The sequence below is a fragment of the Oncorhynchus nerka genome, linkage group LG24 (genome assembly GCF_034236695.1).
Source record: "Oncorhynchus nerka isolate Pitt River linkage group LG24, Oner_Uvic_2.0, whole genome shotgun sequence".
Classification (NCBI taxonomy): domain Eukaryota; kingdom Metazoa; phylum Chordata; class Actinopteri; order Salmoniformes; family Salmonidae; genus Oncorhynchus; species Oncorhynchus nerka.
In genome coordinates, this window is record NC_088419.1 from 21,387,870 (window position 1) to 21,411,324 (window position 23,455).

Here is a 23,455-nt window from a genome sequence, read left to right on the forward strand (position 1 = left end):
CAAATTAGGTGCATTACCGCCACTGACCTTGTTCGTCTTTCAGTCACCCACGTGGGTATAACCAATGAGGAGATGGCACGTGGGTACCTGCTTCTATAAACCAACGAGGAGATGGGAGAGGCAGGACTTGCAGCGCAAACTGAGTCACAAATAGAACTGACTTCTATTTTAGCCCTTGGCAACACAGACGCTCGTTGGCGCACGCGAGCAATGTGGGTGCAATAATTGAATAATATAGATTTCTACATTTATTTTGCAACGCTTCCTCACGGCGCGAATGTAAACTTCTGACCCAATGGAATTGTGATACAGTGAATTATAAGTGAAATAATCTGTCTGTAAACAATTGTTGGGAAAATTACTTGTCTTGTGCACAAAGTAGATGTCCTAACTGACTTGCCAAAACAATAGTTTGTTAACAAGAAATTTGTGGAGTGGTTGAAAAACGAGTTTTAATGACTCCAACCTAAGTGTATGTAAACTTCCAACTTCAACTGTATTTATATGTATATATTCTTATTCTATTCGTTTACTTAGATGTCTGTGTATTAGGTAGTTGTTGGCTTTCAGCCAATCAGCATTCAGGACTGGAACCACCCAGGTTATAATACAAGTTAACGCGCGGAAAAGCGTAGAGCATAAGGGAAGAACCAAAACACCTTGATGTAGGGGAGGTGCATGCAAGCGGAGACAAAAGAGTGAACGTAAACCAGGGAGAAAAGAGCACTACCCTCCCCTGTGGCCAATAAAAAAACAAAACTCTCCACACACAACCTTTCCCAGTCAATTTCGAATGGTCCCTAAGAATTCCAGCAGTCATGGATTAGCGTTTTCCATCAGATCAGTAGGGGGTGGCAGCCATTAATAATTACATCTCTCTCTCTCTCACTCTCTCTCACTCTCTCACTCACTCACTCACTCACTCCTTCACTCACTCACTCACTCACTCACTCACTCACTCACTCACTCACTCACTCACTCACTCACTCACTCACTCACTCACTCACTCACTCACTCACTAAAACAAAGACCAAAACCATAATCAGATGATTGTGGATAGACTGCCAGGTTACATCAAGGATGATAGCTTTTGCAAAATATAATATTTGAAGTGTGAACATATTTGTTCATGCATCATTGTGTGTGTATGGAAATATAATTTGACATGGGAACCAACACGTTACTGACACATTTCTCAAGTGTAAATTATAAAAACATGTTGATACAATGTTGAGAGGTATCCTAATTACAAATTATACACAGTTCTAGCCTGGTGCCAAATAAGGATCCACAAAGCATTTATCTATGATATGCATTAAGATGAGTGGCTGTGAAGGTCAAGGAGCAGATTATCCTGTTTAGAAAAGGGGTGGGATATAGTGGGGATATGGTCATTTCACTCCCACAAACTAAAGACCATTTATCAGTAGGGGATGAACAGCATGTGTTCCAATTGGCAGTGTGTGGCTGATTGTTTGCACTGTATTTTGTGTGCTATATTTGTAGTGCTATATACCTATACTGATATTCCATCACTTATCCCTAACATATGTTAATCTTGAACTCGACTGGGACTCGAGGGCGAGTAAAGGGGGTCAGGTGGGGGGTGTTGGTGAAGGGAGAGAGGGGCAGCCAATAGGCTTGCAGCAGTCTCGAGTCTCGATCAATGGGGGGGTGGGGAACGGAGACAGATAAACAAGGAGAAGGCAAGAGAGAGAGAAAGAGAGGGGTGGAGGGAGGGAGGGAGGGGTGGACTCTTCACCAACCGTGGCGGGAGAGATTGGTTGGGAAGTAGCTGACTCAGGCAGGGTTCACTCGGTTCAGCTAGTAAAGAAGTGACCTGCTTCAAGTGCAATCCAATGCTCCACCTCACCTTCCCGCCCTCCCGCCCAAAGTCTCTACTCAGGGGGATTCCTGGAGCTTCTGGGGCTTCTGGGGCTTCTGGAGCTTCTGGGGCTGCTCTCTCTCTCTCTGCTCTCCACTGGTGTGTCAATATTTCCAGACGGACTGCCAGTGGAGTGGCTGTGGTTTTATTCAGTGTAGCGTGTTCAGTGCACATTGAGGAGGAGGGGAGGAAGGCCACATTACCGCCTGCCTTGTCCCTAACAAAAACATCCTGAGGGTCCCAGTCATTCATCTCACCACAGTAAATGAGCCTTGTGCTGGTGGACAATTCCTTCAGTAACCCAACACTGGAAAATAGGGTGTTTTTTCTCTTTGTAAAATGTTCCCATTCAGCCACAGTTAGAAATGTTGTACCACACCAAAATAATCATGGCAGCCAGACAAGCCAGTCGGTAGTTTATGCAGATTAATACACCCTGCCTGAAGCAATGCAGAATCTGGCCAGGGCGCCATCTGCCTCAGCTTTTGCTAATCACCTAAACCAGATGGGTTAGCAGATCTTTGAGGAAGGTTGTTTTCCTGCACAATAAATGTGGGCATCACCGGTCCACTATCTAGGGTGCCTGCAGAAATTAATTATTGCTTTTGTTCTCCTCTGTCTCTTTTAAAATGTAAATAATTTCAAGAATGTTTGATTGAGCCATCTCAAGTGACACGGCTGCTGAGACTATATGTAGGATCTTCATTTGAACCAGTTTGCTATAGTAGAAAACAAATCCTGCAGCAACAGGAAATGTGCATTTTTATGTGGATTATAATTAATGGACATTTTTGTAGGGGTTGCTGCATTTTTCATAAGGGGAAATCTAGTCTAAATTTCAGTGGAAAGTACAAACTTCAGAAGCCTTTTTCAACCTCAGATAAACTGCAAGCTTTACATTTCCTGCATTTCAGGAAAGTTCTCCTGCAACAGGTTGATCAAATGAAGATCCTACATCTGTACACACACTGCTACTTAAAGCTTCACTAATAGGAAAAAGTAGTGCCTCTGAAGGTCAAAGAGTGATTGATTTCAAACGTTGATTTTGAGATCAGTCCAGAGTCCATTTGGCAGCCAGCAGGAACGGAGCTAATAACCAGCAGTCCCTTCCTCCAAACATTCATCAAGCTGCTTTGCCAATTCACAGAGAGTACATTCTGAATGAACGGCACTTTAACTGTGAAATACGAATATCAACACGTCTGTTCTGTTCATGATTTCATTGGGCTTTTTCAATGTCAGGGTGGTTATTCAGGTCTGCTGCACAGCCCACTTCACTCACCTGATAAAGCTCAAAATTAAGCCAATGCCAGGTGAAAGCCAAAGCATAAACCTGCCTCACAGCCAGACTGCTGGTCTAAGCTTTCTAGGAAGAGGATGAGGATAGGTTTATTTATCTTCTTTGGGCATCAATGTGCTATAAGAATATATGCAATGAAGATGAGAAATAATGAGATGCTGGAATATGGTTATTTTCAACCACCTAGCTGAGATATCTAATCTAACCCCTACTGCAGGTTGTTGTGATTCTGCATGCAGATAGACAGGCTGTGAATTCTTCAATTTCACAGTACTGATTTATTGACATGGTCAGTTCACTGTCCAAGATTCTGTTCTATTTCTCCTCAGCTCATGATCATGATCAGTACTAGTGGTAAGAGGACGTAGGATCTGCTGATCTACTGCTGTAGATAGGTTGTGCATTCCTGAGCTTGGTAGCCTACTGCAATTACTGCGAAAAGAGGCTGAAGTAAACTATGTCCGAGACAATGGTGAGAGGTTGAAGGTGAGGAGAGAGTAGGATAGTAATATATTCCAAGGAGATTGCTAAAGTGGTCTACCACGGCAATTGCCCCAAATAATGGTTTCCATGGCAATCAGACATAAAGATCCAGGGTTACAAACCTCTAGTCCAGAAATGAACTAGATGAACAACTTCCCACTTCCATATTATGGGACATTTTAATGCATTTGTCTTTCTTCATGTAGTGTCGTAAGATAAGCAAATTTCAATTTGCTGAGAAAAAGGCTTCCTCTGTCGGCTGTTTTCCATTCCTTTCACAGTACTTCTGTTCCCATGATTTGTGGCGGGAGTCCAAGAGTTCCAAGAAATGTTTTCCCAAGGGTATCCTTTCAGCCCTCAGTCTCCAGAACTCAGAAGGAATTTATATGCATCAATAGAGGTCTTCGGCTTACGAGAACGCGCTTCCTTAAGATAACTTAAATAAGAGCTAAAAACTTAGCATGTTTTCTTTTTTTCTTTTTTGTACAAGATCTTTAGTCTAAGTAAAGAGTTCTACTGTTGTTGGTTTAGAAGCAACACATTCAGATCTGTGCTCGTTTTAATAAAATAAGCAACAGAAAGAGATCCTATCTTTTGGCCTTCAGGCAGTTTTGAATTGACATTCAGCAGAGCATTAACAATGCACTCACCACATTGTGTTGGTATCTAATGGAGTATTATACCAGAACGATCAATATAAGACAAAAAGGGGTGGTGCAGTAAAAGCACAAATAAAAGCAACAAGGAACCAATAAGGGAGATAGAAACAGATTCCACAACCAAGTAGTAGCCCTACTTCTCACTACGGTACATTCATCTCAGATGGTATGCACCGATACTGTAGCAGCCAAGCAAGCCTGAGTAAGGCTACACTCCCAGGCAGCGTCCCAAATGGCAGTAGTGCACTATAATGTATAGGGAATATGGTGCCATTTGGGAGTCAGCCTCAGTCATGTCACAGTGGGGAAAGTGAATCAGCCACACAGAACAGTAGCTCCCCAGGCCTTGCTGTGTCTGTGGCACCTAACCATCCTGCACCCGACTGTTCCCTCCCAGGCCATCGCCTGTGTGTCCCTTCCTGACCGGCGCTGGCAGCTGGCACCGACCTTGTCATCTCCACCCAGAGAGAGGCCACCTTGCCAGGTGTTACAACACACACTGTAATGAGACTGTCCAGGTCACAGCACTCTGTTCAGGGAATGTGTTTATGGAACATGTCATCCCATCCCCCAACAAAAACATACACACACACACACACTTCCACACACACCCACAATCCCCCCTTCCCCAAAACACGTGTAAATATTGGACTATACTCTGTGTCTTCATGTATTATACTTATGCTAAAATCTTTATTTTATTCTACTGAGCCATTTACTTTATGTTCCTATTCTTATATTTTCTTATTTATTACTGTTGTTCGATTATCGAGGAACCTGCAACTAAGCATTTAGATTGACAGTGTATACCACGTGGATCCTGTACATACGACTAATAAAACCTGAAACCTGAAACAAACGACCGGGTTTGAGCAGAGCCACAGGGTCCACGGGGGTCAGAGGGACAGCTTAGTCCAGACCAACCAATGCTTGCCCTGTTCAGAGAGGCTGCTCTATCAGGTAAGGAGCCAGGTCACAAACACACTGCTGGGAAAGTGGCTTCTCGCATACTAGCTGACACTACAAAGTGCATTCTGTGTGGAAATGTGATCTGTTTGCACATTCTCTTGTAGACATTTCCTCTGTTTGCTGGTTACAATCTATATGCATACTATTTCCTTGTCCTGAGGGTCTTGGATAACATTGCATTCAACAAATGATTTAGTTTTCTATACATTTAGGCTACTACATCACCATAGCAGAATTCTGCTGGGATTTGATCTGTCAACCTACAATGTCCATCAGTCTATGAATATTACACAAAAATGCCTTTGATAATAACCATACACAGCTTTGGAGCACATAACTACCCCTACATCAAATCACCATATAGCTGCTACACGTACATCACTGCAACGCTAAATGCCTGAGTGACATGCCAAAAACATATCTGTCTGCAGGGCAGTGAACTCAAAACATGCTGGTGTCAGGGGAATCACTCTAACAGCAGGTACACACAACAACCCCATGGAAAAGGAATGCAAGCCCTGACAGTGGAACATAAAGCAACCCAATCTGATCATGCAGATTAGTGGGCCAAACTTTCAACTGAAACTTGCCTCTGTGTGTTTTTGTCGTCTGTGGTGGTTAGCCTAGTACAATGTCCTGTCTTGTCCGATGCGTGACTGTGATCCCGGGACGAGATGCCAGGGAGCTGGACGCTTCTCCCCTCCCCTCTGGCCCTGCCAGCAGTGTATTAAAATAAATCTGTGCACACGTCCCACCCCGGCATGTTCACCAGACATTACCTTATACAAGGCTGGCTCCAGTGCATTCCTCTGTCTCCCTTAGCCTGTGAGCAGCTTTTAGCCCCCCCGGTTCCCCCTAGCAGCCCCCCCACCTCAGTCGGTGTGGTTGTTTCTCTCACATGACTCAACAAAACTCTGGATCTTGAGCGGGCTATCCGGAGCCTTTCCCAGGAGGGAGGGGAAGAATGACTTTGTGGAAGGGACCTGGAGCTCTGCCCTCGACTTGGCTCAAATTACCCGCTTGTCATGCTTGATGGATTTGGCTACAAATAACAGAAAGCGGGGCCCATGACAGGTTGATGAATGAACCCAGTGGTCCCCCCATGATAACTGGCCGCCTGGCCGCCTAGCTTCCCCCCGCGCCATGCAGGGTCTCCGGGAGCACCCGCTCAGCTCGGAACAAACATGTTCTAATGACGGGCACAGATCAGAGTGCTGAGCGTATTCCAACAACAAACGTCCCCCTTTCTCCAACAGAGGAGAGAACTGAAAGATCGAGGGAGGGAGGGAGGGAAGGGAGAGAAAGGGGAGTGGGGGGCAGCCGAGGATCAGACTGAATGCAGGACGAGCCAAAGTGAGTGGGAATTCCTGTGCTTTCACTCACCCTCCCGTTCTCCCCTCCAACACACATTCCCCCTCCAAAACAGGGCAGTAAAGTCAGAGCCAGCCTCTAGACAAGGAGGATCATTATCCAACCCAAACACACACAGGCAGACAGGCAGGCAGGCAGGCAGGCAGACAGGCAGGCAGGCAGGCAGACAGGCAGGCAGGCAGGCAGGCAGGCAGGCAGGCAGGCAGGCAGGCCAGAAGACTTTTCCTGGGCTCTGATAGAGAACTTAAGCCACCCCAATCAGGGCCATCTATCAGACCACAATTTTAAGTGTGAGGAGTAACAGGCGGCCCTAGTTCCGATCAGGAGACTGTTATGTCCTGCTAATGCAATGAGGAAAGGCCCGACATGGGGCTCCTTGAAATTATTTTGTAGCTGTTTACCATTTGTTTAGCTTCTGAGGTCTGTACGGTTGTTCCAGACTGCTATCTGGTTCCTATTTGGAACCTTTTAGTACAGATAGTGAAAGTGCTGGTAGAAGTACCGGCTGTTAGTGCGCTGGTGAAACAAGTTGTATTTTCAACTTTGCAACAGGTCTGTCTCAGATGTTGGCTTCACCTTGAGAACGCATGCACGCATAAACACACACACACTCACAAGATGTATTGTTGTGGGGAGGTTCCACCTCATCTTGCCTCACAGGTCAGGCTTCCCGAGAGCGTCCCAAAATATCCTCCTCACCACAAAAGACCAAAATGGCGATACGCGATACAAGAGTAGTGTTAAAAATAGGCCTCTCCCTGGTGGATAAGGGCATTTTTTACGACCTCCATGCTGTGCTGTTAGTTTACACCCTCGTGATGGTGACTATATGATGTAGCTTAGGGAGATCGGCTGGTACACAGAGTGCACACCAGAAAAGATGCTGAAAAACAACCACTGGAAACTGGCTGTCTGATGAGAGGCTCGGTTTCCATTGAGAAAAACAAGAACCTAACATTCTCACAAATACCTTTGTCTCGCTGCTACAAAGTGTTCCACAATCTAAATGGGGCTAACATGATCTGTGAGGTATAGAGAACTCCTCTGAAAAGACATGGGATTCTGTCTTTTCAGATAGTGGTATTGTTTAAAAAAAGAATTATGTCAGTGCTGCTACACATGACATCTTACCATGTTGAGGATCATCAAAACATTACATCATACCAGAACAATCCCAGGGAGAGATAAAGACTTTGAAAGTGTGGTTTACTCCACATCAATCAATGCCTTCTGAAAAGAAGGGAAAACAGAAGGAGAGAGAAGCCCTGAAAGCCATTTGTTTTGTCAAGGCATTAGAGGAAGAGTTGATTCAATAGACCAGATGTCTGAATCACACTCCGAAGGTAGTCTACTTCAAGTTTATTCTCCAACCCATAACCAACGAGCACTGAGTCATGTTATAGTATAAGCCATTTCTTCTGCGCGCCAAGGAAATATGAAAAAAGGGATTTTGTTACGCTCTTAGTTTTAAAAGAGGAAATGTAGTGTTTCCATCCATATTGTTTCTCTGGGTTTATTTAGAAATGTCCAGATTTTTCCTGTTCAAGCTTCTGTGTAAAAGTGTTTTTTTTTCTCAATTATATGAAATGACATTATTGTAACTAAAAGTACTCCTGCCTATTATGAACAACTAAAACTTAACTTAAAGTACTTTCTAGAGAAAAGTGGGTCCTTCTAAAATTGAAGTTGGTAATGAAATGCATTTTGTTCTTCTACAATTGATTGATTCAAATACATTCCAGATTTATAATGGGCATAATTTCTCCCACTCAGTGTCATAAGTGCATGCAACATGCCTCAGAGTGACAAGAACAATGGCCTCTTTCACTGCCTTCCCCATGCAGGATGAGAAGAGGTGCACCATGGGAGCCAGACAGGCAGACTGCTGCTTGTACAGTGCATATGGATACTTCTGAGACGTTCAAGGAATCCAAGCGACGGCCTAATGTCACTTTGCACTTGTATTATATGGTTAAATGACTCAAAAAGAGGTTAACTTTGCAAGATAGGCATCATGGAATAGGCCTAAGTCCTTGAACACAACAAGCGTCAACGGTTTCTAAACTTTTTCATCGGGACTTTTGGGTTGAGACTGTGACTGACAAGTTTAGAAGCCAGGCCTCGCCAGGCACTAGCATTTACCCTGAGCAGGTCTTAGCCATGTTACATAGCATCCTTCCTGCCCTGCATGTGGTCCGGGGCTAAGCACACTTATGAGTTGTACTCCTACTATGATGGCATTAGCTACAGGATTAGTTCTAAGCCACAAACCTTGGCTCTGAGACTAACAGTAGCGAGACACAGGAAACCATTGTGCTACTAATAGTCCAACAATAAAGAGGGGATATGAGCCTTGACTCTATATGCATACATTGCACACTGAAGACCGTTCATAAAGCGATTGAGCAGTCACACTTTGCCATTAACAAGTCATAAGTTCCCCTTTTTTCAAAACATATGTTCAATGGGATCTTATATCAGGATTTAAATATTAAAATGGAGGGAATTGATTAAAGTAGAAAAAGCTGTGATTTATAAGAGTAGACGCATGTGCTGTTAACAGCTTAGAATGGTTAATAAAGATTTACAATTAGCATAGAGGGAAGAAACACAAACACATGAATACATTTTTGTTTCTGTTAGTAGTTTCTACATAAATTTGGCTACAGACAAAATTATAGCATCTGCAGGGGAGGGAAGTCACGAAAACAAGCTTCATTTCCTTTGCAAATTGTTTTTGTATATGTCTTCACTTTTATATATGTATTCACTGAACTCTGTCAACGAACACTTCACAACACAGTTCAACATGGGGAGGAATTCCTAGAGACTACAAGAAGTTTGTGGCTCAAGGTCTTTCCTCACAGCTCTACCGTAAACCAAAGATCCATGAATTAGGTTTAGATAGACCTGTCTAATTTATTCCGTGTTTCTTCTGATATGGTTCATAAGCATCACATTTAGAATATGGACAAGTAAAAACACGTGCTGATGAATAGGACTTTATGAACACAATACTACTAGATAACTGGTCAATTCAGCATAGTTGGTAGACGTTATCGTCAAAGGATCGATAACATGTAGTCTTCACACATTGTGACCACAAAAACGCTTTGCTGTCAAACATAAGAACATCTTCCTTGACAACATAAATGGTACTTTGACAACAAAAGTAAACACAGAGTGATTAACAAGTCAAGTACTTACAGGTTTGTCTTCCATGGTGATAGTGATCAGTATCAAGACATTCACCAGCAGCAGTTTCTCTACAACACCAGTCAGACCGCTATGTAAAGGTGTTATGCCAGTCATTTGATTGGCAGCTCAGGGGTCTGTCGTGTGGGCTTCCCCAAAGACAGGAAAGCTCTCATGTATCTCACAAACACACACACACACACACACACACACACACACACACACACACACACACACACACACACACACACACACACACACACACACACACACACACACACACACACACACACACACACGCTCCTCACAGTAGAATTTCCCATTGGCGTATGGCCCAGACCAATAACAAAACCTGCCACCAAGTATGTATGATGTCAATCTAACCATCCATCTTATCACAACTGAAATAAAACATGTCAAACTCAAACGCACGCATGTGCATACGTAGTGATGTTACACCATAATTTCCCCTTCAAACCAAAATCTGATAAAAGCTGTACCATCATCACGTTATATTAACAAACGATCTGAACTGCTAACAGTTTTAACATTGACGTCCCCCAACGAGGCATGAAAGTATATGCACTCACTTCCTGTAAGTCGCTCTGGAGAAAAGTGTCTGCTAAATGACAAAAATGTCAAATATAAATCAAATTGAAGATTTGAATCAGCTTGTAAACTGCCTCTATAAAGTGTAACATTGTTGACTGTGCGTGATGATCAAACCACTGAACCAAGAAAGGTGATTAAGGCTGGAAACTTATCCGCAATATGACATAGTATGCTGGGGCTCAGACGTCACTGGATTGATAGCAATTTCTTGATGAATCACACTAACTATGCAACGCTACACAAATCCTCATGTGAAGTAACTTGTATTCTAGATAAAACATATTGTCCATGCACACATTCAAATATGCAGAAGACATTATGGTCAGGATAAACCCATGCAGAGACCCTGTAAAGTAAAAGTGCAGCATGTGCAGTGTACACATTATGATACTTACCCTGTTCAATCAGATGACAATGACAAGTATGAATTGAATAAGAGAGTGCTAAGCTAACCTAAAAGTGCATGCTAAGCATAATGAGGACCAATTCGCTTCTTCCCCTCCAGAGACAGTCTCTGTGTTAGAGATGAAAGGGATATGACGCTACAGTAATCCATCTAAATGCCAGCTACTAAAGCCATTCATGCAGGCGGCACTATCGATCCAAATACTATCGATCCAAATACTATCGATCCAACGATCCATGAGTTAGGTTTAGATAGACCTGTCTAATTCAGTGTTTCTTCTGATATGGTCCATAAGCTAGGCAACTGGTCATGTACATTTTTAACATCACATTTAGAATATGGACAAGTAAAAAACATGTGCTGATGAATATGACTTTATGAACACAGCACAATACTGGTACTGGTCAATTCAACATAGTCTGTAGATGTTATTGTCAAAGTAGCAATAAAATGCTACTTCATCTCTTGGTGATGGAAAAGCCGCGGCAAGTGGAGCTATTGTCTGGAGAATGAGTGTGGGAAAAATGCAAGTACTATTGACATGGCCATAGATACAAACCATTTACAATTTATCATACTGCAAAATGATCAAGTGAATTCATCCAGTATTATTCTATTTGGATGGTAATCTAAGTTTTTTCACTAGAAATAACAATGTATGATTGTGGTATAAAACATACTTTTTGTATTTGGTTGGTTGTCATTGTCTTTCTTCCATAGTGTCAGTAGCAGAACTCAGATAGAGACAAGCATGGATTCTACATATGTAGGATCTTAAATTGAACTAATTTGCTACAGCAGGAAAATAATCCTGCAGCAATAAGAAAAGGGAATTATTATGTGGATTATAATTAATGAACAAGCAAACCCCAGAAATGATCTGTGACCTTTATGCACAAAGAGAACATACAATAGAGCTCAATAAACAAAATACACGTCATTCCAACACACTTCTGCAATATTGCCACCTGTCTATCAAACCATAGAAGACAAATAATGCTACAGTAGTTTAAAAAAAAGTATATCTAGATAAAAACACATGCACTGCAGTTGTAGGTGATTAGAAATGTGTGACTATTAAACGACTCAAAATAAAATATTTATTTGTGTAAAGCATGATTTCGTGAATACAAAGTGTAGAACATCAAGTTCTAGAGACATGGCTTTAGATAACGGAATGACAATTGAGTTAAAGAAGATGGCCAAAAGTAAACATCAAAGCTTAGATGTTGATCTTTGTAACATCCTTCAACATTCTTCCAGGAAAAACCTTTATCATCTAAAACCTACATATACACGTAACTGCCAAAAACAAGGGAATGCCAACATAAAGTGTCTTAATAGGGCGTTGGGCCACCAAGAGCCACTAGAACAGCTTTAATGTTCCGTGGCATTGATTCTACAAGTGTCTGGAACTCTATTGGAGGGATGTGACACTATTCTTCCACAATAAATTCCATCATTTGATGTTTTGTTGATGGTTGTGGAAAATGCTGTCTCAGGCACCATTCCAGAATCTCCCATAAGTGTTCAATTGGGTTGAGATCTAGTGACAAACACACACACACACACACACACACACACACACACACACACACACACACACACTTTAAACCCCCTTTGCTCCTTTGAGACCCCTCTTTAAAAGTCACTGAGATCTCTTCTTCTAGCCATGGTAGCCAAAATGAAGGGCAACTGGGCATTTCTATGCATGACCCTAAGCATGATGGGATATTAATTGCTTAATTAACTCAGGAACTAAACCTGTGTGGAAGCACATGCTTTCAATATAATTTGTATCCCTTATTTACTTAGTGTTTCCTTTATTTTGGCAGTTACCTGTATATCCCCTTGGGATTTAAGGTCAACTTCAAGGACATTCAAAAGGAGAAAAAACAAATTAAGTCTTTATTTGTATATATACTGAGTTTACAAAACATTAAGAACACAAAACATTCTTTCCATGACATAGGCTGACCAGGTGAAATATATGATCCTTATCAATGTCACTTGTTAAATCCAATTCAAGTCAAACAACTGTATGAAGGGTTTGAGACAGGTTAAAGAAGGATTTTTAAGCCATGAGACAATTTAGACATGGATTGTCTATGTGTGTCATTCAGAGGGTGAATGGCCAAGACAAAAGATTTACAGTAAGTGCTTTTGAATGGGGTATGGTAGTAGGTGCCAGGTGCACTGGTTTGTGTCAAGAACTGCAACGCTGCTGGGTTTTTCACACTCAACAGTTTCCCGTGTGTATTAAAAATGGTCCACCACCCAAAGGACCTCCAGCCAACTTGACACAACTGTAGGAAGCAATGGAGTCAACCTGAGCCAGCATCCCTGGGGGGAGGGTGCAACTCAATATTAGGAAGGTGTTCCTTATTATTCAGTACTTTTTACCCCCTTTTCTCCCCCAAATTCGTGATTCCGATCTTGTCTTATCGCTGCAACTCCCCAACGGGCTCGGGAGAGGCGAAGGTCAAGTCATGCGTCCTCCGAAACATGACCTGCCAAACCGCGCTTCTTAACACCTGCCCGCTAAACCCGAAAGCCAGCAGCACCAATGTGTTGGAGGAAACACCGTTCAACTGACGACCGAAGTCAGCCTGCAGGCGACCGGCCCGTCACAAGGAGTCGTTAGAGCACGATGAGCCAAGTAAAGCCCCCCCGGCCAAACCCTCCCCTAACTCGTCACGGCCGGTAATGGCACAGCCTGGGATCGAACCCCAGGGTGTATTGACACGGCAACACTGGGAAGGTGTTCTTCATGTTTTGTGCACTCACTGTATCTTTCCACCCTATGGGGTTGGAATAATACTGTGAAATTGTGAAAATAATGATAATGCCCCTTTAGTGTAGGAGCTGTTTGAAAAGACCAAATGAAATTTCAGCCTGTTTTGGTAAGATGGCGTTTTGGCCTGCCTGGGGACATCTATTGGTTAATAAACCAAGAAGAAAGAGGGTTCCAAAACTCTCTGCCAATAACACACTCAGACCACTCCCCGACAGTCCTAGCATCATTTTTGCTTGAGAAATGTCTCTTTGCTAAGAATCTATTTTTGTTTCTTTTTGACCATTTTAATAGAAAACAATCACAGTAAGGTACTTAATTGTTAACAAAAAATAATTTATTTGCTGCATTGGACCATAAAATGTTGTTCTCTTTTGAAAAAACATGCACCATTTCGAGAGGTAAATATTCATATGTAATAACTTGCAGAATTGTAATAGTACATTGTTGTTTAATCTTTTTCTTGAATGGAGAGTTAAATGTTTTGTTCAGAATTGTCAAGCCCTGACCATAGAGAGCCCTTGTTTCTCTATGGTGTAGTAGGTCAGGGCGTGACTAGAGGGTATTCTAGTTTATAATTTCTATGTTGTGTTCTAATTTATATTTTCTATGTTGGTGTTTTTGTATGATTCCCAATTAGAGGCAGCTGGTAATCGTTGTCTCTAATTGGGAATCATATTTAAGTAGCTATTTTTCCCACCTGTGTTTGTGGGATGTTTTGTGTTTGTGCATGTGCACCACTTAGTCACGTTTCGTTGTTCGTTTATTGTTTTTGCTTTAAGTTTCACTTTTGAAATAAATATGTGGAACTCAACATCCGCTGCGCCTTGGTCCCGTTCTTACGACAACCGTGACAAGAATGTGTTTTTCTTTGCAACACTTGTTTAAAAAAAAATCAAGTACAAGACACAATGAGCTAAGCCATAACACAAAGCCTCTCAATGGCAGCCTATTCTGTGGTGGAGAGAGAGCAGCAACCCCAAGACAAATCCTGTTGAGCTGGCAGTGAGCCAACTGGTTTACAGTATTTCAACAGGAAGTGGGCACTACGCCCCTGCTCCTCCACGCCCACCTTTTCCTCCACCCCCCCTCCCTCCTCCCAACCACCTGTGCAAGTCTCACAGGATGCAGATCCCCAACCCCCCACTCTGAAATACACTAGCTACATCAACAGATATACCCAAAACCACGCTACCAAGGTGTTTGGGTAGTTTTACACTCCACAACTTTGGCAGTGATGGTTTTAATGAAAATATTATTCTGAATTTCCTGGAATTTGTGTTGTGACTTTAATTAATGACCGTTTGAATGATACACATTGCAAACTGTTCTTGAATAACTGACAGTAACTGTATGATCATAAGTATGAAATGTTTCTACAGTACATTCTTCCTTGCAGCTTGTATAACTGCAGGGGGAAATCAATGAAATAGCCTACACATGAAAACAAATAAAGAAAGGTTGCAGAAAGTTGATTTCTAGATAATCATTATTACATTCTGCCTTGTTTATCCTGACTCTGGAGAAAGGGCCTCATTATTATTAATACAGTGTTCATCATCAGACACAGATGTTGGAGCTCTGTGTTTACATGCCCTCACATACACACAGGGAATGTTTTGTTTTTGGCGGGCAATTCTGATGTGCAAAGCAGTACAAATAAATCCATCTAGCAGGAATGGTGACCTTTGCCATAGCCAGTGTTACCTTAGAGTTCACAGTACTGGCTGACTGGCCATGTGCCTGGCAGACAGACAACAACAGCCCACCACAGGGTCATCTCCTGCCACAGGGGTCACCCCTTCTTTCCTTCCTCCCTCCCTCCCTCTCCCTCTCTCTCCCTCCCTAAAACAATGACCTCACTCCTCTTACCAATCCACTGATTGTTTTAAATACCTTCCAATCTCGAGTGCTTGACAGACTGCTGCTCCTTTTTCCCATAGACTAAGGAGAAACATGTGAAAAGAGGGAAAACAAAATGACCTTGGCAAGAATCGTCGGGCCCTCTAGCGAGCCTGGAAGTCGAGTTCATTCAGGCTTTCAGCCAATATTGTTTTAAATGACCGAAAACAATGACAAAACCTTTGTAATTTAATAAGGCTCAGAGAGAGAGAGGGAGATCGCGCAAGCGCACAGGAAAAATATCCACATTTTTGCAGAATAATTGTTGTTGGCAGGAATGAGAGGAATGGGGTGATGAAAAGGGTTGCCAAGGTGAAGGAAGTCAAGGAATACCTCAACACTTAACACCGTATCTCTGGTGAAATGAAGAGGATGTAAATATTGACATCTGTGGATATTGATGATATTCAGCCTGTCGACTGCTCATTTTTTATTTTATTTTGCCGATCTATTGCATCACTCCAATTCAATTTTACATATATATAAATTGATATTTTTCACATTTACACTTTTAACATTTACTATAGAGTAATAACCAACATCAGAGCATTCATCTGTCTCTGTGCCAAATTCTCTGTGTTCCAATTTTTCCATTCAAAATGTCCTGTTTTCCACCTCTGTGTTGATCATCCATGCAGACAGAGAGTGCATCCAGGTTATATTAAGACAGAGCATGATGTTGACATGCAGAAGCTCTGTGAGTCATGTGTGCCGACCAAAGCCACAGTGACACGAATGTGACTCCCATGCACTCCCTCGCAGGGTTGTGTAGGCACTGCACAGAGATAGAGCTCAACTCTGCTTAAAGCTCACAAATGAGCTTTTTGGCACACTGTCTGTCATTGACAAGCTGTAGATTTCGCTGCACAACAATAAGTCCTGTAATGCTGAAGACTAACAGAACAAAAGAGATTGTCACAGACATACGAGTAAGGATATGACCTCAGACTGGAAAGGAAGACAACAGAAGAGCATTCTTGTGTCAGGCAGTGGGCTAACAGAATCAGACAGAGATACAGAGATAGAGGGTAAGCTTTACAAATAGAGTAAGTAGGCTGCCAGACTCATGCTTTCAAACTAGTTAAGAGAAAAGTAGGAGCAGGGTAAAACAAATAGTGAATGAGGATGCATGAAGTAAGTTAGAGACAGGCCGATGAGTGACTAAGAGAATATGTCTAGATACTGTAAAAAGGGACTGTTGAAGCCCTTTGTTCTACTAGGAGCTGAAGGGATTAAGTCAAGTAAGGTTAAAGTACAGTAAGGATTAAATCAAGTATGGATTGAGTACAGTAAGGATTAAGTCAAGTAAGGATTAAGTACAGTAAGTGGGTGGGTGGGTTTGGTAATAGGAGGTTGACTGGGTTGGATATGTGAGTGGTCGGTCATTGGTCAGAGGGGCTCCGGTTCCTCTCCACATGTGATTCAGCAGCTGCAGAGGGAAAACGCTGACAGGCGGGATGGGCGTGGCTGTAGCTGTAACTAGGAGGAGATTACTTATACTATCTACTGAGTTCCCAATCAGGTAAACCCTGCCACACAAAATCCAGTTTTCTCCACCTGGAATTTGCTGCAAAACAGGTCTAATTTGAAAAGGTGTGTAACATGCATGTCATCACCACTATGAGAGCAGGGCCCCCCAGAGAGTAGACGCAACACCTGGAACCGAACTGGGTGCTTTGCTTTGCTCTAAATATGGAAAAGGAATCTTAGAAACTCTAAGAAACTTTTAGGAAATGAAAGAAAATGCAGACGGGTTTGTTGACAAAATTGCAACTACTCCCAAGACACACTGGGTAATTTGACTTTTGGCCCTCCCAAGACACGCTGGTTCTGGTAAAGAATCAATACCATCGGCTGCCTGCCTGCCTGCCTGCCTGGTGCATGTTGGACTGTAAATGTGCTGCTGTTGAGACAGTCGGACATATAGGCACAGCTGAGGCTCTTGATGTGGTTCCTATGCCCCAATTTTCCCAGTCAACTACAGAAAAAAAAGACTTTTATTACATATGTCTCCCAAGTCCTCTGATGCTTAAGAGAAGAGGACCACACACAGTGGCAGGGCTGATGACACTGGGTTATAAAAGCTATCACGACACAGGTCTGAGGGTATGCTTCACATCTACACGTGGATTTAGAAAAGTGGTTTCATTTAAATGGAACTGGACAGGAAATGCTACATTGAGGTATTGACTTCCCATTTAATAAGCACACTGGTATCCCATCACCAATAAATTGTAACAACAACAATTGTGAAGATAAAACGACAGTGTTTGGAGCTGACAGGAACTTTAAATAAGTCATTTGGCATGATATTCATGCCTTTGCCCTTAGATAAGAGCTGATCATTGAGTCTCTTTAGAGTGACACTTGAGGCTGAGAGCACTGAAATCACACTCCGTGGCATCATATTTTCTCACCACAGAGAGAGAGCACTCCTGTGCTGGTGTATTTTGTGTGAGGGACTCACCGTGTCCAAACGGCAGCTGCGCTGGCTTTACCACGCTCACGTCTCATACTCCTGCAGAGCTCTATATGCTTCACACAGGAAACCAGAGGATCCAACAACGTAAGGAGGACACCTCCAAGCACACAGCACCTCCAAGCACACAGCCGAGCCAAGCACACAGCACCTCCAAGCACACAGCCGAGCCAAGCACACAGCTTTTAAACAGGGAGTTTACTTCAATGTGATCTGAAAGACCTCAGTACTACATTGATTCACTTCAATGGATGTCTACTCGTTTACACAATTAGTGCTTCCTTCTGTGACATGGTACTGCCAAGATAGTCACTAACTCACACTTCCTATAGGCCACCCATCTTCCCTGTTGTTTTAACTTCAACCCAATTCAGACGAGATGTGAGTAACTTAGTTTGTTAAAATACATTTTGAACAATTAAAAAGTAATGAACGACCACAGGATGGGTTCCCAATGAGCATTGAGTTAACTGTCTGCGAGGGCCAGCCTCCTCAAGGCCTGAGGCCACATGGTGGGGTCACTCTCAGTCACTCAGCCTGGCATACTACAGCAGATCACAGATAGTCTGATGACGCAGTCACCGGGGTGATTTAGGAGTCTTGATAATCTCACACAGGCAGTATAAAATCTCCAACCAAAACAGAGCAATCAGTATCGTGCCTGTAGCGTTTTGTGTGTGATAGCTTTTTGGCACTCTGTCTCTCTTCACACAGTGAAGTGAAGGGAACACAGTGAGAGGCAGGCAGGGCAGACGGAGGTGGGTTTGGCACGATAATGAAGTCTGATTTCACATGGTGAGTGATAATGGCAGTAAGCATCACTGCCCTGGATAGTGGGAGAGGAGGAACGAAACACCCAGGAGAGAGAGAGAGAAAAGAGAAAGAGAGAAAAGAGAGCGAGAGAGAGATTAAAGAGAGGAGCAATGAAACACCCAGGAGAGAGAGAGAGATAAAAGAGAGATAACAGAGAGGGAGAGAAAATAAAGAGAGAGAGAGAAAAGAGAGAGCGAGAGAAGAGAGAGGTAAAAGAGAGAGAGAAAAGAGAGAAAGGGATAAAAGAGAGAGCAATAAAAGAGGAGGAAAGAAACACCTAGGAGAGAGAGAGATGGATAGAGATAAAAGAGAGAGAGAGATAAAAGAGAGAAAGAAAAGAGAGATAAAAGAGAGAAATAAAAGAGAGAAATAAAAGAGAGAGTGAGAAAAAATAGAAAGATCACGATAAAAGAGAGAGAGAAAAGAGAGAGGGGAGAATGACTGAGATTGGAGAGGGAGGGAAAAAAACAAAAGCCCTAGGTCTGAGTTGCAGGATCTTAGATTTCTCCCAGCAGCACAGTCCCATCTATGGCTCCCACTGGCTGGGGCCCAGTCAAACATGCCTTTGTGCTGACGTGGGAGAACTCTGGGAACATGTTTTTTTCTACTCAAGGCTGTGATTAGAGATGTGAGTTTTCGCTGGTAAGGGTAACTCAAATGCCTTGAGGGGTGCGAACGATCCCTTAATGATGCCAAAAACAAAGGCGCATGTGTGAAGACTTTCTCATGACAGATGAATTATATTGCCTTTTGATTGTTACCTCATAAAAACTACCTATTTATTTTCCAACATACAGTTCCTTTCCTTCAGGTGTACATGAATCTACATAATATCTAGACGCCATAATACATCAAAACAGGTTGTTTGATGTACTGATTATTCGACAATAGTCATGAAAAGTAGTGGTATTCTTAGTCATAACCCCCTGACAAATGTGCGATTTCATGAATCATTGGTCGTGCCTGAATACCCACCCATACTAGCATACTACATACTTAAACTGCATAGTGATTTCGTCGTTTGATCTAGTAGAATTATATCGTATTTTCCGACTCCGTGTCTGACAACCGCTGATAATCAGATACATTGACCCGCTGTACCAAAATGAACGATTTGCGTGAGTCAACACAATGGCGCATTAGCTGGCGCATTCGGAGTACTATTTTCATAGTGTTTCATAACACTTTATTTTTTCACATACTATTTAGTATGCTAGTATGGGTATTCGGATACAGTCAGTAAATTTGGAGGGCTCTCTTAGCTTAACTCAGAGAACCATAACATGTTTCCATTGGTTGTTTTAATTACATTTAATAACCCCAATTGCTGCTGTAAGTGACTTACAGCGTCTGCTAAATTACTAAAATGTGAAATGTAAATAATATTGTCATAAGGTATGTTTTTTCTAATAGTTTTGTTTTACTGTAGTTAATAGAAGTAACTGAATCCCCTAAAAATAACTATAATGCAATGGATTCAAAACCAAAACAACCTTATACAGAAATGAAATGTTCCAACCAAATCAAATGTATCTTCGGCTGTATCGAAATAGGTTATATGATAGATGTTGTAGATATTGCATCATATGCTACTGTGTCCGGACAAGAGATTCACTGTCAACATTGCCTCGAATTATAGATTCAGATTCATCGGGAAAGTGAAGCATACAGTACACTGACTAAATAAGTGAAAGCATGCACATGTAGCCTAGGTCTACCGAAGATAAAGGCAGGAGCCTATAGAACAATGGCGTCATATCTGCAGCAGATGATTACGCACATGCTATAAATTGCTATATTGATTGATACAATGCGCATCAATGACACCTATGTGAAATAGGAATAGTTTACAAATATGTATTTTTCTATTGATGTTTCTTGGTTCAAGAACAGGATAAATTGAATTAAATGAAATACACCTATATGCTGTAACAGTGTTATAATGAAGCGTTGAGACATTTAATGGACAACTTGTTTTTAGAATGCCATACATGAGTCCAAATCATGAATCATCACTTAAAGATATCTTCGATGCGCACACTCATAGCACAATCAGCCACCGTTGTGATTTTATGGCATCAGCAGTTCTAGATCACTAGACAAAGGAATGTCTAGGTGCGCATTGTCATTCCAGTGTCCTAGGCACTATATACAAACTGCTGTATCACTGCATTAAAATGTCAGTATCACTCGAAGCGCAACGCATATTTTTCAGAGATCCTCTCACTGTGTACAACACACGGAGGACGTTAGATTATGATTTCGTTTTTTTTAAGGCTATTGTATTGTGTCATACTTTTAAGTTTGGAAATAGCCAAAGCATGACGCATTGCATTCCCAGATAGGCTTGTGCGGCGTGGAGAGAACACACTCGGATGACACATTCTTATTACATTACAGCATCGCGCAGCAAACGTGGTCGCAGCCTATGCAGAGCAGGTGTGTAGCCTATAGTAGCCTAACGCACGAATGATAGCCGCTTTCGGTCGGTGATTTCAAGATGAGGACAAAGCCGCCAAGTCACTGCACCAATACGCCTATCACCACCGTCAATAAAACTTAAACAAAAACACTGAATATGAATAAAGAATTTATGGGAAATAGGCGAAATATGTATAATGCCAATAATTCCTTCCACATTGTTGCCAATACAAAGTGAGCAAAGACAAAGCACGAGGACTTCTGTGCGTAAAGGCGCAGCCTTTGTTTACAGCGGGTAGGCTATCGTTTCTCCATCCACATTGCTGTAGGATATGGACTATTGTAGACACATGTAACCTCAATTTAACTTGAGTTATGTCGGACTATGTAAATATGGAGAGGGAGATCACATTCCCCCGGTTTCATGGAAATATGTGTTCTGGTTCTTTAAATGGCACAATCGAGCCAATTGAATTGGCTGCTAAACCAAATAAGGCTCGCAGTCCTTACACAGCAAAGGTTTATTGTGGATTAATTGGGGATTGTGTAGTGTAATGGCCAATCGTTTTTACATGGGTGCAGTTCAGTCAATTGCACAATCGAACAAATTGCTTTCATTACTCAAAAGCAGCACATTGTGCTGTTTAAATGTGAGAGAATATTTTTCAAGTTTGAGAGGAGTAAAAACTAGGTTTTAAGAACAATCTGCTTCGTCGCAGGAGCACATGGAGTAGCTTAATATATTATATAATTAGTATATAGCATAATAATATCTTACTAGGTCAACTAATCATAATCATTAGTCTATTATAATCCTAATTATAGTAATCTTTAATGTGTAGGCTATGCTCATTTCAAGTTGAATCACATTGAAAAATGTGAATCTAGTCCGAATTAATTCATGATGAAAGCCATGGAGTGAATTAAGGGGGGAACTCGGACAGGCGGTCTTTGTCTTTGCCATGACCCCTTAATAGGTCAAGGCCTTTGCAAGTGACAGCTTCTTTTCTCTCAGAGAAAACAAGAGCCATGCCTGACACCGACCCTCACACCGACGCGCCTCCTCTTCCTCTGGGATAGCAATATGCATTTTGCAGTTGCAAAGCATTAAAATCGGAGGGAGTGCACACTATACTGACTCCGATCATAACAGGATGTGGTAGCCTTACGTTTCCCTCTTAAACAGGGAGTATTCACACTCCAAACAAATAGCTACAACCAGACGAAACATCTGAGGCACACCGCCAAGCATTAGAGATTAAGGCATGTATTAATTGGGAGACATGGCTTCGAACTCCAAGCATTAACAGCCGACTCACCGTACAAATTAAGAACTCCATTCGCCGTTATAAACATATGATAGTCTACTCGAGCACTGCACAGGAATTCAATAATTAAGCCATTCGATAACACATTCCAGTAAATTTGTTGACATATGCATGCAGCTCACCTTTTAACTTTCGCTTTTTTTCTTGTAATCCAGCCCTTTTGTCCGTTTAACAGTTTTGTTCTTCACATGATGACTTCCTTGCAGTTTCCTAAAGCCCCCGGCTGCAGGGAGAAAACATTTGCTTTACACTATTCGTTTATTTCTTTTTTATACAAATTACGTTTTCTAGTTATAAAAATGGTTATTGTTCTTCTTCTGCAAATGTCAGCGTGTGTGACGATTTTGCGCAGCGTGCTGCTCAGTCTCCGCTGGTTGTTACACTCGAATGGAAGGAACGCCTACTCCCAATTGCTACATTGTTGACATTCGGCCACTGACGTCATTCTATCCCTCATTCACAACATTACGCCGTGCAGATTGCGTTGGTGCCCCGGGCAGTAGCCACATACTCAAAAAAATGTCCTCAGTTGAGGTTTGTGAATAGCTATGGTGAGTACGCACAGCGCGACCCTCCATCTATTTGTTCAGCAGCCCCTGTCTGTATGAGCAGTTGGCAGTTGTACATTGGACTGATGAAACGAATCTACCAGGCATTTAACGAACATGCACAAAGCTGCAATGATGGGCATATAGTTACTGTTCCAAATATATATGTGTGTGTGTGTGTGTTTACTGATATCCACATAGTCAAAGACACTGAAATAGGCCTACATGGATATTTCAATACATACTAAATAAAACATTCAAGTTGAAATAATAAGTGAAATTCAGCACAA

General features: G+C 42.1%; 1 protein-coding gene across 1 annotated transcript in view; it reads right to left on the reverse strand.

The window, feature by feature from the left end:
- Positions 1 to 22,983, reverse strand: part of LOC115107659 (transcription regulator protein BACH2-like) — a 107,521-nt gene extending 84,538 nt beyond the window's left edge. The window contains exon 1 of the mRNA XM_029631152.2: positions 22,740 to 22,983. The gene's annotated coding sequence lies outside the window, so the exon portion shown is untranslated. The remainder of the gene's footprint in view (positions 1 to 22,739) is intronic.
- Positions 22,984 to 23,455: the final 472 nt, after the last annotated feature.